This window comes from Vespa crabro, chromosome 14 (assembly GCF_910589235.1).
Source record: "Vespa crabro chromosome 14, iyVesCrab1.2, whole genome shotgun sequence".
In the NCBI taxonomy this organism is placed as follows: Eukaryota; Metazoa; Arthropoda; class Insecta; order Hymenoptera; family Vespidae; genus Vespa; species Vespa crabro.
In genome coordinates, this window is record NC_060968.1 from 2,753,988 (window position 1) to 2,769,142 (window position 15,155).

The window sequence follows — 15,155 nt, forward strand, 5'->3', positions numbered from 1 at the left end:
CTATCACCGACGATGAACGAGAAATCAAAGAAGAAAAAGTGCAATTATCGCGTGCCAATTGCCGATTATCAACGTGTGTCCAATGACATTGAAACACCATAAGTATGTATAAAATTTTCATGGGAATTCGTTGTGATTCTACCTATATATAACGTACGAAAAAGAGACAGCTATAATATATATTATGTATATACGTATATATATATATATATATATATATATATATATATATATATATATAACTGTATGAATGACGATGTAACATCGTCAATGGATGTTTCACATGTGTACGTAATTAATAAGGCAAGCTCTACGAATGGTCAACGTAATTAACACCATAGTTATCCCATTAAAAAGTTTCGAGAATCTCGTCCTTGTTATTACTGCAATACATTTATTAGGATTATCTATACGTGATCGAAGCTAGCAATTAAATCGATAAAATTTTTTTCTTCCTCTTCTTCCTCTTCTTCTTCTTTTCCTTTTCTTTTTGCTTATAACGTTCTTCTCTTTAAACGAAGGAAGTGTTTGTGAAGGAAAAAAAGGAAAAAAACAAGAGAAGAAAAAAAAAAGGAAAAAAGAAGAGAAGAAGAAAAGAAGAAAAGAAAAGGGAGAAATAAAAAAAAAAGAAGAAGAAAAGAATAAATTTCTACAAAGAATTTCATTGGACTGTACTAAAGCTTTTCGCTCATCATTTTAAAAAGTTAGAAGCGGATGAAATGATTAGAAAAAAGTCGACTGAAATTAACGCGTAACGCTGCGTGCTCTCGGCCAACCTCGGTTGGTCCTTAATTGCTCTTTTTTCAAATCCTTATTACTCGTTCGTTAGGAAGTAATGGCCGCGTCGTATGTTATAGTATTATGGTATAGCGCGTGCGCTCGAAACTCTACGTAAAAAGTAATTTTGCTGGTTGAAGGGAACAGGAAATAAGATGTAGGAAATCATGGAATAAGAGGGCATGCAAAGCAAATGCATTAATGCGTAATCGTGATTAGAAGAAACGACGAAGGGTAGATGGGATTTAACTTCCTACGTGTAAAAGGCAATTCTCTTCTTTAACGTTTCTTCCTATCATTTTCATCGGACTTTGAATTGCATATATGCAAATTTTAATTTGTCCAAAAAAAAAGAAATAAAAAAGAAAAAAAATAATAAAAAAAATAAAAAAAAAAAAATAAAAAAAATAAAAAAAACATTTAAATATAATATCCCCGTTAATCTTATGATGTCATTTCGTGTTCTATTGGGAGATGAAATGTATCAAAAAAAAAAAAAAAAAAAAAAAGAAAAAAAAAAATAAAAAAAAAAAAAAAAAAAAAAAAAAAAAAAAAAAAAAAAAAAAAAAAAAAAAGAGAAAAAAAAAAAAAAAAAGAAGAAGAAGGGGAAAGGAAAACAAATAAAACTTAGGAAGGATTTTTTCTTAAGAGCTCGTCCTTCCCTCCTCCCTCTCTCTTTCTCTCTCTCTCTCTCTCTCTCTCGCTCTCTCTATGCTCCCGTTCAGAATCTATGTATAAATACAAAGAAATAAATAATAAGAAAAAAAGAAAGAAAGAAAGATAGATATAATTTATCGCAATTTTCATTTTTATTAGAAACGTTTCGCCGGCTGGTCATCCATTTAATCGTTTTCTTTATCTCAATTTCAAATAGGGAAGTACATAGGCATAACAGAGATAATTTCTTTGCTATCTGTTAGCCTTCTCTATCCAACATCGGTTTAATGAGATCAACTTGGATTAGCCACGCATGGAGATGCACACGCGTGTTGTGTCCCAGTTCGGGACGCGGAATCGCGTTACTTTGTCGGTTATGCGCACCTCGAATACTCGGATAGCGTGTCAAATGAACGTAATACCTGCGCGTATAATGGATAATGGCATGGATCTGTGACGATACCGGTTATCGTGCGTGCACGCGTTCTCGAATCCTCGGCAATAATCGACGTACACGAACACGAGCGACACGAGCCTAACTCCCGCTCCGATTACGACACGCCTCGTATATCTCTTGGGTTTCGATACGTTGATTAAAGTATTATGGACCATTTCAACGGCACTAGTAGCCACTGAAAGGCCTACCTGTAATCGTACGACTTACTCAATGTTCGATCTTATTTAACGTCCCTTTCGATAATTTTAAGCTAAAGCTAAATAAATTTTAAGAAAATTCTTTTTCTTTTTCTTTTTTCTTTTTTTTTTTTCTTTTTTTTTGTTTTCGACGAATTTTCTTCCTCTTATAAATTCTAACGATATCTCTGTTAATATTTTATTCCTAAATAATTAATTTTTATTCTAAAATTTTAATCGAGATTATAGCTTCTTTTTTTTTTTTCCAAAATTTTATCATTAAAATCTCGTGACAAATCTTCGATAGTTTTTATCCTACAATTTAATTGAGATTATTATTATTATTATTATTATTATTTTTCTTTTTTTTTCAAAATTTTCTCATTAAAATCTCGTGACATATCTTCGATAGTTTTTATCCTGCAATTTAATTGAGATTATTATTATTATTATTATTATTATTATTATTATTATTTTTCTTTTTTTTTCAAAATTTTCTCATTAAGATCTCGTGACATATCTTCGATAGTTTTTATCCTACAATTTAATTGAGATTATTATTATTATTATTATTATTGTTTTTTTTTTTTTTTTTTTTTTTTTTTTTATAGGATCCATTAAATATATGATTTACAAAGCTATAACGTCTAAGACATATAATTCTCTACGATAATTTCGCGTATAGAGATTTTCATAATGAAATAGCCCGTACGTTTTATTAATAAAAAAAAACGGGGAAACAAACGTGATTGAAAGAGAAAAGAAAGGAGAGAAAAAAGAAAGAAAGAAAGAAAGAAAAAAAAAAGAGAAAATAAATAAATAAGAAAATAAAAAAGTATAATAAAAAAGAAAATAAAATAATCATAAATCTATGAGAAGATATAAAACAAGGTATTTCACGATTCCCGACAGGAACGTTGCCGTCGGCGAGATTCGTGCCGAGCAATTCCAAAAGCCGAAACATAGTTACGTAACCCCAAGAGGTGAATTAGAATTCGCAAGAGAGCATGGTAGGTAGGTAGGTAGGTGGGTAGGTAGGTAGGTAGGTAGGTAGGTAGGTAGGTAGGTAGGTAGGTAGTAGGTAGGAAAGTAGATAGGTGGATAGGTAGGTAGATATCACGTGTATGTACTGTGTATCGTAGGAAAACGTGGTAAGAGAATAAACTCGATTGTTATTCTCAGGGAAGACAAGGTAGACGCTAAAACGAAAAGAAATATATATGGTTAGAGAGACTTGGTGTCTTTCGTTTTGTGTGTTCGACAAATAACCAAAGCCGCGAAGTGCCAATGTTAATTCTCTGAGAAATTAGAGGAGCAGATATACGAATGCAAAGTTATGTCGGGCGTGATCTCACATTCGAGACAACACAGGCACACATTGCTAAGGTTGAATGCCCTTCGACCACGACGAAGACGAAGAAGACGATGAGGAAAACGAAGACGAAGAAGAAGACGAAGACTGAAGCACGGATTAGTGCGCGTCTACTAACGTAATCGTATGCCTGGTGAATATTTCATGAAGCGCGGAAAAAGGAGATGACACCTGTTCGAAAACCGTTAGCGTACTCCTTCTGCCCCGCCGTAGTCCTCTGATATCCGTCGGGAGAGGACAAACGGACGTTCCCCGACTTATTTCAATGTAAATTTTCAAAAAAGAAATTCCATTGGGTCTCCTTCTCTCCTTTGATGATTATTTCTTTCAACGCGAAAAGATATAGTTATAGGTATCTTTTTTATTCCCCCGCCTCCCCCCCCATCGCTACTCCATAACCCTCATAACCCCCGTATCCCCCTCCGACATCCACAGTCTTTATCTTAAGTTTCGAATCAATTTCATTCGTACTATATATATATGTATATATATATATATATATATGTGTGTGTGTGTGTGTATGTTTATGTCTGTTTATATAAAGACGATAAATTCTACGCATATGGAAGAAGAATTTTAATAATTTACAAGAGGATTATGAGTGCAATAAATCTTTTGATTCTGTTGATATTTCGTTAAATACTTATTAATTTATTTAACAAATCCTCGTTTCTATCATTCTATCATTCCCTCTCTCTCTCTCTCTCTTTCTCTCTCTCTCTCTCTCTCTCTCTCTCTATTCTTTCTAATCAATTCTAATTTCTTATATAAATTTGCATATTTCTTAATATAGAAATTTTATTATCGATTTATTACTTTTTAGATCTAACGAATTAAACGAAATATCAAAGGGGAGGGGGGGGGAGGGCAATATAAAAGTTTTAAAAATTAATATAGACAGTTATGGAATTAAAACGAATCCCTAACACGATATCTAAATAACGATCATAATTAAATATAATTTTCATAATGAATCCAGATATAAAACATAACGTTCGTTTTATTTATTAACACACAACGAACAAAATTCGTTAATCTAAAGAATTTTGTTCATATTAAATTTAAGTAATGATAATTTTATTACACGGAATTATTACGATTCGTATCGGTTATTTTTTTTTTTTTTTTTTTTTTTTTTTTTTTTTTTTTTTTTTCTTTCAAAGGTAAACTAACGAACTAACGTGTGCACGTTAACGTTCGTATATTAGAAACGTACGTTCGACTGTCGCAGCACGACACGGGAGCAAAGAGCAAGAGCGTTTCTCGAACCGCTAACCGGAATGAGCGCGCTAACTTCTCGTCTCTGTGGGATCCGCGAAGCGGTTGGGTGCTCGACTTGGTTCTGAAGCGTCGAGGGAGAAACAGAGAAGAGAGGGACAGAGAGAGAGAGAGAGAGAGAGAGAGAGAGAGAGAGAGAGAGAGAGAGAGAGAGAGAGAGAGAGAACGAGAGAGAGATAGAGAGAGAAGAAGGTAGAGGAGAGAAGAGGTTGTAAGGCCCGCGGGAATGGGGCCTCTATTCGTATGAGAGGGAATGAGAGGTCGATGAGAGAAGAAGAGGAGAACGGTAGATTTAAGACGAGAGAGAGAGAGAGAGAGAGAGAGAGAGAGAGAAAGAGAGCGAGAGAGTTGGTCCCAAAGCACGTGGAGATCCCAGGCACATTGCGCCGAGATCGGCGGCACGAAAATTTTGGTGAGGCCTCCTTGCCTCCCGACCGACCACATTCCCTCCCCACTTCGATTTACTCGTAAGAGAACCTTATCCGCCTGGATGTCTCGCCGCGGTTCGTTCAATCCGCACGCGTTAACATCGGCAAGCGGATCATCGGAGTTTGCTAAGTCGTTGCACGATTTTAACGATTGTATATCGTTCTCTTAAGTATAACAGCTGACCGTATTATTTATATATTAATCCTTGAAACTCGATCTCCTTTTTTCTTTCTCTTTTTTTTTCATTTTCTTCTTCTTTCCTTTTTTCTCTCTTCTCAAAAATTTCTTCCTTTATCTTTTTTTTGTCTTCTTCTTTCTTTCTTTTCTTTTTCTTTTTTTTTTTGTTCTTTTTTTTCTTTTCTTCTCATCCACGATTTTTTAAAAAAAGATAACGTATATATATATATATATATATATATATATATATGTCGCTTTCTTAAATTAAATTCAAACGAATAAATTTTTAACAAGTTTTTATTTTTAATCACAATCAAATATCGACATGCGCAGAAACGACATTACTTTCCGGTCCCCCTAATATATATATATTTGTTTTCTTTTGTTAATTGGTTTTGTTTTATTTCGTTAAAATTCAATACTCGATGCAGTATCAAATAGATTACGTGTAATGATCATTCTCTAACGAGTTTTCTTTTGAAAGATATCGAATTTTTTCGACACGTATGGATACCATTCGGAAAATTTTCGATAGCAAATCAACCGTCGAAAATTAGGACGTGTATTGTATGTACATATGTATATATGTATATATGCGCATTCCACTGGTTCTATATAAACGATACTTTGATTCGTTAATGATATCAGTTACACCGGGCAAACATCCGCTATATATATACATATATATATATAAATTTCAACAAATCCGTTTCGGTTACGTTCAATTGAACATATACGTGACCACTAAAATCGGTAAGATTTTTATCGAACGGATTATTGAAAAATTTACAATAAATAAAGATTAATTAGTGTTTAGGATGATTATATCGATTAATTATTTCAATTGATATAATCAACCAATGTTTAATCAGAATGTATAATATAACTTTATCCGAATGATTATTAATCAGTAAAATTATTCTGAATCATTAATTCGAAACGATAGATAATATAACGATTCGATTATCGTTATATCAAAATAACTTCAATACTTATGGAAATAATTTATAATAAATAGAGATATTATAATAAATAGAATGGACAAAGGGGGAGATTAAGGCGGGTGAGGGACAAAAAAAAAGTGTGCTGATTTACCTCGCGATCTTGGAGTGTGTGGATCGTCACCACGTGTTAGCTGGAGCTGAACGGCTTCTCGTACCGCATCCCGGCAGACACCTTTATCTCCTTATCGCTTCTTCGCGCTTTCGTCCTTTCTCTCTCTCTCTCTCTCTCTCTCTCTCTCTTTTTCTGTCTCCTTCTTTTCCAGGTCGAACGTTCAACTCTCGATCTCTTCGCGAGTAACCGCGCGTAACGCTTAAAGACGTAAAGTCGCAAGTTGGATCAGTTTGATCTAACACTGCATCGACACTCGTCCAGACTTAAAACCAGACAAAGTTCCTCGTAATAGTTGTCCTCGTGATCGTCGTCGTCGTACTCTTCGAGAACGAGACTCTTCTTGACGAGATTTCCGTCACTTAACACAATTCACCGGTGCCGTGACCTCCTTGTCGGCGTTTACCTTGGCGCGGTCGCGAGCATCGCGCAAACTCACAGAGAGATTACTATAGAGTTCGCGTCTCCCTTGCGCATGCGTTCTTAAACGCGGACGATTCAAACCGATCTCTGTAAGAATACTAATAATAATTATTATTATTATCATAATTATAATTATAATAATAACAATTACAATAATAATTATATAGATAACAATAATAGTAGTAATAATAATAATAATAATAATAACAATTATAATAATAATAATAATAATAAGAGTAACAATAATAATAATAATAATAAGAGTAACAATAATAATAATAATAATAAGAGTAACAATAATAACAATAATAATAATAATAATAATAATAATAATAATAATAATAATAATAATAATAATAATTAGAAGAATAAACACTTTTGGAGTTTTTATAATATAATCCGAGAATTGATGATTCTAATATTCTTTCTCTACCTTTTTTCTTTTTTTTTTTTTTTTTCTTTCAATTGATTCGAAAATAGCTGTAACCACAAAAACGGTAGAAAACTCTCTCTCTCTCTCTCTCCCTCTCTCTCTATCTCTCTCTCTCTCTCTCTCTCTCTCTCTCTCTCTCTCTCTCGATCTTGTTCACCGCCGCAGAATGCGCAGGCACGCCGATTCACGGTTCCGTTCGCGACGAAGATGTTCTGTCGACTGATAACCTGCCGTCTACTTACCTCCGGCGAGCGCCCCTAACGCGCAGAACTCCCTGGCACGACAGGTGCTCCGTAGGAGGAGTGGGAATAAGAGGATGGCTTCTCTGGGCAGGAGGGGACAGGGATATGCCTTGGCAGCCTCGGATTCTCTGTGCCGTAGAGGCAGCCAGTGGCGGCCGCCTGTACGGCTGGCGGTGGCGGCAACCAGTGGCGTCAGCGTATACGCATCGTCCTACAGAAAGAAAGAAAGAAAGAAAGAGAGAAACGGAGAGAAACGGAGAGAGAGAAAGATAGAGATAGAGAGAGAGAGAGAGAGAGAAAGAGAGAGAGAGAGAGAGAGAAGGAGAAAGAAGAAGAAGACGGTGACGGTGGCGGTCGACGGCAGGGCGAACAGCCCGCTAGCAACGGCAGCAACGAAGAGAGAGAGGCCAACGACACTGGACTCGCCGTACCTCGAACGGGCTTCGACACATTTACCGAAAACTTGGCCGACGTCGTCGCCGCCGCCGCCGCCGCCGCCGCTGCTGCCGTCGTCGTCGTCGTCGTCGTCGTCGTCATCGTCGCTATTGCTGTTACTGTTGCTGTTACTGTTGCCACCACCACCGCCACCGCCACCGCCACCGCCACCGCCACCATCACCACCACCACCGCCGCCATCACCGCCACCGGCGCTGCCGCCACTGGCCGAGCTTCTTCGACAGGATTCTCCGAATCCCTTGGAAATCGAACGCCCCAAGTAATCGGCCCAGACTTTTCGTCGTGATTCAAAGTCCGCTCGCGGTCTCCTTCTGGAATGCGTCTACCGGCTACCTCCTTCTCCCCCTCCCTCCCCCGGCCCCCCTCCTATCCCCCCCTTCCCTTACCATCCTCGCCCCTCTTGGTCCACCTTACCCATTGCATCGTGCCGGACGTCCCGTTGCAATTCGCCGTCGTCTCCTACCAATGTCCTGGCCCTTTAATTAAGCTTTTTCCCTGCTTTGACCGAAAGGACTCTACGCCACCGACTTTGACTCATTTTTCATAACTTTTTCTCTCTCTCTCTCTCTCTCTCTCTTTCTTTCCTCTTTACCTTTTTCCTTCTTTCGATCATCAGTGCCCTTTTTCTTTCTTTTCTTTTTTTCTTCTTCTTCTTTCCCTTTCTTTCTCTTTTTTCTTTTTGTCCTCTTATTCCTCTTCCTATTACTCCGTTCTTTCTAAATTTCTTTCTTTCTTTCGTAAGAATACTCGTAACATTTCTCGGACAAAATTTGTTCTAAAACGATACGTTGGATATATAAATAAGAATTTCTTTTTTAATTGGAACGATGCGTCTTAATAAAAATTAATTATCGTTATATCCCTACATACGTTTCCCTCTTTTTCCTCCCTCTCCCTCTTCCTCCCTCTCCCTCTCTCTCTCTCTCTCTCTCTCTCTCTCTCTCTCTCTCTCTCTCATTTTTCGTTTTCTTTCCAATAATTTTTCTTTTTCCTTTTTCTTTTCTGTTTTTCGCTTTTTCAAAGCCTTTCGCTTCCTTTCCCTCTACTTCTTCTCCCTTTTGCCGGTCTTGGAAGTTTCAAACGAGACGAATATCTCTCGAAGGATCTACGATGCTTCTTCTTTTCTGAATGGTACGTAAGGATCGAGACGACTCTGTGGTTTGCTCGTTTTCTCCCACCACAGTATGAAAAACTTTGTCCTGCCGGCGAACGTTCGATCTTGTCTCTCTCCCTATAAGAAGGACATTCGAAAAATTAGTATATCAGGATCATCATCGAGAACATCGCCGTTGGTTGGTCATTCTCGATCGTTGGCCCCTGTCAGGCCCTCTTTCGTAGCCGGGCGCATTTTCCACCTCCCTCCCTTCTACTATACTTACTTCTTTCTCTCTCTCTCTCTCTCTCTCTCTCTCTCTCTCTCTTTCTTGATTCCTCTCTCCTTTTCTCTCCTTGTCTCTACCGCTATCGCACCATTTCATTCTCCACCTCCACCTCCATCTCCACCTTCACCTTCGCTCTTCTTCTTCTTCTTCTTCTTCTTATTCTTATTTTTCTCCTTCTTCTTCTTCTTCCCTTCTTTCCCCCCACGTCCTTTCCTTATCCACACGACTACACTTTTTTCCCAATCAGCTTTTCTGTTTCCATGTCGTATACATCCCCGAATGGAATATAATACTCACATCGCTTACTTGACAGGACAAATATCTTCGGATAATCTCTGATTATATCTTCGGAACAAATTGTTTCAATTTGTGAAAATATTTCTCTCCTTCTCTCTCTCTCTCTCTCTCTCTTTTTCTTCTTCTTTTTTCCATCTACACATATATATATATATATTCTCCATAACAAGTCAAGTTCGCCGTTCTTAACCTTTGTATAGGTCGATGGGGAGAAGATACGGCTTTTTTCCTGTCTTCTTTTTCTTTCCTTTCCTTTCTTTTTTTTCTCTCTTTTTTTCTTTTCTTTCTTTTTCTTTTTTTTTTTTTTTTTTTTTATTTACTTTCGAGGCACCATCGAAGTTTGCTCTTGAGAAAAGCAAATGCTAACGTCAAGCACGACTTCGAGGATGAAACGCCTGAAGATCTACCGGAGCCGTGAGCCTCGCGTCGCGTCGTGCACGGCGAAAAAAGAGACATTTTCCGTTTTCAAGATCGCGCTAAAAACCCGATGTAGTCTCCTGCGCGCGTTCTGAGAAGGATCGGGGTCGGTAGGAGAGACGGGACGATGAGAAGGGGAAAGAGTGTGCGATGAGCGATCCGAACCGATCCACCAGGCGAGGCTGGCTAGTCGAGAAGAGAAGAGAAGAGAAGAGAAGAGGAGAGGAGAGGAGAGAAGAGATGAGAAGAGAAGAGATGAGAAGAGAAGAGAAGAGAAGAGAAGAGTAGAGACGAGACGAGACGAGGACGAGGTGAGGCGTCGTCGTGCGCTTAACTGCCCTAAAAGGCAGTTCTCTCTTTACTCGATAGTCACTGTTGTTCTCCAATAGTATTGCTTACTAGCATGTCTATCGAGAATCCTCCCGAACGTCTCTTGTTTACCGTACCGATCTGAGAGATCTCCTTATTCCTAAAATCTCCTCGATTATTTCGACATTACTTAAGATATGAAAATAATCTTTGAGATATTAAACATAATTTATACGCGCGCACACATACACATACATACATATATATTTATATATATATATATATATATATATATATATATATAAATGAATGAAAATAAATTAAAAGAGAAATATTTCCATGATATCAGACGTGTATCTTTTCGAAGATTAAAACATTAAAAATACCGTAGGTTCGAAGATTAAAAGAAATATTGTACGGTGCAATATAGAAATTTGGTCGTGAATTATAGCTCTTGTGGTATCTTTAATAAATGAGAGAGAGAGAGAGAGAGAGAGAGAGAGAGAGAAGGAAAGAGAGAGGGTACGCTTATTGCTTGTGAAAGAAAATTGATGCCACGGATAATGTCGAAATTTACATTTGTAACTTAAGAATGAAAAATTTCTCAAGACTGTCTTGAACGAATTGAACGGTCCGCGAACGATAAGTTGTACGCGATATATACCGGTGGTTAGTCGTAAAAGATATGTAAGTGTATTCTGAACTTGGATCGCGATAGAGACGATTATTTATTTACGTATGACGTATCATATTTCTTCATATCAATATATAGAATCATGCGAATAGTCGCGTCGTTTTAAAAAAGTTTTCAATCCAAACGGAAGTGTTATGTATATAAGTATGTATGTATGTATGTATGTATGTGTGTTTGTGTGTGTGTGTGTGTGTGTGTGTGTGTGCGTAAGTAACCACTTAAGAAATATTTACTTTACCCAATAATTACAACGTCCTGTATGATATCTTTCTGCGTGTTTAAGTATCATCGAAGAAATTTAAGGAAAATACGAGAGACTTGGGTGAGAACACACCGAATCAGTTTTAATTCCCGACTAATGGAAGCGTCATTAAGTTTAACGGACGGCGAAGAACGGCCCGTCGCCGAGCGTACCATTATTTTTACCGTTCTGCCTTGTAAATTACACTTCGAAACGTACAAGCCGCAATTCCTTGCCTTTTGCCCCCACCATCGTCACTACCACCCTCCTCCCAAGACCATCCCAGCCCACCCGCCCCCTCCCCACCTTCGTCATCTTCTTACCAAAGCAAGAGGTGCTTCCAATTTTTTCACATCGTCGACGTCTTCACTGACGTTCTCCATTTTCGCCTGTTTCGCGATAACGACGTGAAATTCCACCAAGGCAGGAAGAAATAAAAATGTCGTCGATTTCTCAAAAGAAGGCGGCGAAATGCGAGCATCGTTGATCCTTCACCCTAAAAGAAAAAAGGAGTAATAAGTTGACTGAATGCATGAACAAGAAGAAGAAGAAGAAGAAGATGAAGAAGAAGAAGAAGAAGAAGAAGAAGAAAAAGAAAAGGAGAAGAGGAAGAAGAAGAAGAGAGAAGATCAGCGTGTTCAACGTCGCGATCTTGGTTCGTTCACTTTCGTGCTCGCTGAGACGTTCTCGTCTGATTCTCACGAGGTTGTCGAGTTCGCGATCGATTCGAACGCCATACCATCAGACCCTAGACCACGTCCGTGCGTGTCATACAGGCACGTGAGGTGCATTTTCGAAGATACCAGTCGAAAGAATAAGGTCGTGAAGTGGCGCAACGGTCATTCTATTCTATCAAACCTCCTTTTTCCTATTTTTAGTACTTTATTTCTATTACGATCAGGCACTTCAAATGCATTTCAAATGCATTACAATAGACTCCTAATTTTCCGTATTCAAAGAATTCCTTTATAACGTTAGACTTTAAAATATTTCTAAATAAATATGTCATATGTTAATCATTTCGAAGTAATCATTAAAATCATTAAATACCTTTCTTCTTTTTATCTATTACACATTTCTATGTACATTGGTAATACAATTTATATATATATATATATATATATATATATATATATATATATATATATATATATATATAAATGTACGTCGAACGAGAGCGGATGAACGCTTCTCCCGAGGCATTTCAAACTTGCACGGTTGTCGAGGCCGATCGTGACTTCTTTCCCGTTTTTTGCGGAGTGCAACGAACGTACGGTATCCTATTGTTCCAACTCACAAGCCCTCCACTTTCCGTCGTGCTTCCTCGCTTTCGTTCATCTTCGATCGATATGATCGACGAGATGATAACTAGAAATTTAATAAAACGATTCAATGACTCTATATACTCTGATAACTATGTCATACCATTGATGATATCTTATTACATAATAGAACGAACGATTACGTTGGATAACGTTTATAATAAATGTTTTATCAATCGTTTTGTTTTTTACGTATAAAAAGTGACTAACCTCACGTGAATCTCGTAAATTTTACGATCGATGGAATATCTTATAATCTGAAAATATTAATTACAATATATTTCTTTGTATACGTGCACATATATGTGTATATATATATATATATTTTTTTTTTCTTCTTGTTCTATTTCTCCGCTCGTGAAATATTTACGATAGTAACGTAAATAAATTTCTGTACAGGTTAAGTTACGTCATCGATATTATAATAATTTTGTTCAAGTTCATGATATAATTCTCATTAAATTTATCATAATAAAATATTTACGTTTGAAGATGATAGAAACATTTCGTAGAACAATTAAAATATATTACTTTTCACTATTAATCGTATTAAAATTTGTTAGTTTAATAGATCGAAATATTTAATGGATAAATCAGATTTTTTCAATAATATCATTGCAAACTATCAATTATATTCGACCAATCAAATTACGCGTTATTAAAGAACGTATTCGATTGTATTACGATTGGTAGAAAATCTTGTATAATATTCGATCGATCTTTTTATTGGTTAAAAACGTAATAACATACTCGAGACATTGGTTGAATCATTGATTGCAGCGCCCCTATGGTCATTATTGCGGTTTAAAATGTTCGTTGGTATAACGAAGAAGTGCTTCGAATATTCGTTAAAATTTTTCAAGAAAATAAGTTTTCTTCAATTTCTAATATCATCACGTAAGTCTTTCTTATAATAAGCTTAAGATAATTATTATTAATTAATCGTAAGTCTCTAAATGAAATTAAATAACATTCTTCGCATTATATTCTTGTTTAAATAATAAGTACGTTAATAAGGGGGAATTCAACGGATTGATTTATATGGCCATAGAAGTGGGAGGAGTAGAACGGGTAGGAAGGTAAGAATAGTAAGAAAATCTTTCGAAATTTTACAAATTTCATTATCGACGTTATACTTCATAAATATCTTAAGTATTTATCAATTATTTGATAATATTTAAGCGCATCTCGATTTAGTTATTATACGATCGTGCAAAGTTATTTCAAGTATAGTATGTGAAAGTTTCAATAAGAATAACTTCCTCTCGTGGATAGTTTTACCATGGAACATACTTAAAGTATTCTCCGTCATACTTTTTGCACTTTATCATACGAATTGCATGCATAAGAAAAAGTTTTCTTGTCGCTTGTTTAGAAAATTATGGGCCCTTATAGCGATCTAGAGAGGCCGTCTTATTTTATACGTAATAAAGTCTCTTCGCATTTTCACAGGTCGAGAAGAGAGGAAGACTAGACAAAGGGAGAGAAAGAGAGAGAGAGAGAGAGAGAGAGAGATAAGTACGAAGGAACGTGAAAGAAAGAGAGAGAGAGAGAAAGATGGCGATCATAGATATCATTCTTCGTAAATGCATCGTAACCTTTGAACTTTATTTATAGAAGTTGTCGGTAAGTAAGATAATCGCATTTATCAATTGAATTATATATTGTTCTTTATATTTTTATCGGATACATCGGTAATTATTTAAAATGTTTAATGTTACGACGAGTAACCCTATTTAAATTAATTTCAAGTCACATGAATTAATTAAAAGCAAGCGTTCGTTTGAAATCGTACGTCGTAATGATTATTAGATTTTTATTAAAAAAAAAAAAAAAAAAATAAATAAATAAATAAATAAATAAAAAGAGATAAAAAGACGAAGAGTCTTGTAAAGATTTGAAAAAAGGAAAGATTTGTAAAAATCGTTCGCCTATAATGGCGAATTAAAAGCTTCTTTTCTATATAAAAAAAAAAAAAAAAAAAAAAAAAAGAAAATTAGAAATATATCGTATAAAAAGTAAATGAAATTATAAAATTATAGCTCGATATCTTAGCGAGATGTGTAATATTAAATAATTCATTTGTTAATTCAAGTGGAAACGAGTTTATTTTCTTGCAGGTTTTGCATGTTTTTTTTTTCTTTTTTTTTTTTATTAGGGATGTCGTAAATGTTCTAGAAATAATTTTATATATGTATTTAGGACGGACGGAACTTTAAAAAGTAAGTAAATTTACGATTGAGTTTAAATTCATCTCGTAAATACTTTAATAATAATATCGCGTAAGAAAGGTACATGCCTTTCGGGATTTTATGCTTCCGTCTCTTTTAATTGGAATTCCATCGATGATATATACGTTCAATTGAAGAGAGAGAGAGGGAGAGAGAGAGAGAGATTATATATATATATATATATATATATATATATGTATATATATGGATAAATAAATGTGATAGGATCTCCTTAAAAATTATTGGTTAACCTTTGACCCGTATCGTTATTT

General features: G+C 35.9%; 1 protein-coding gene across 5 annotated transcripts in view; it reads right to left on the minus strand.

The window, feature by feature from the left end:
- Window positions 1-12,374, minus strand: part of LOC124429090 — a 29,165-nt gene extending 16,791 nt beyond the window's left edge. Inside the window, exons 1-4 of one of the 5 annotated variants that reach the window (XM_046973918.1) lie at window positions 11,654-12,374; window positions 8,405-8,765; window positions 7,293-7,745; window positions 6,419-6,957 (exon numbers count right to left, since the gene is read on the minus strand). The gene's annotated coding sequence lies outside the window, so the exon portion shown is untranslated. Of the gene's footprint in view, window positions 1-6,418; window positions 6,958-7,292; window positions 7,746-8,404; window positions 8,891-11,653 lie in introns of those variants that run through there. The other 4 variants (XM_046973915.1, XM_046973914.1, XM_046973916.1 and 1 more) reach the window with 4 other exon arrangements.
- Between the last annotated feature and the right edge of the window lie 2,781 nt (window positions 12,375-15,155).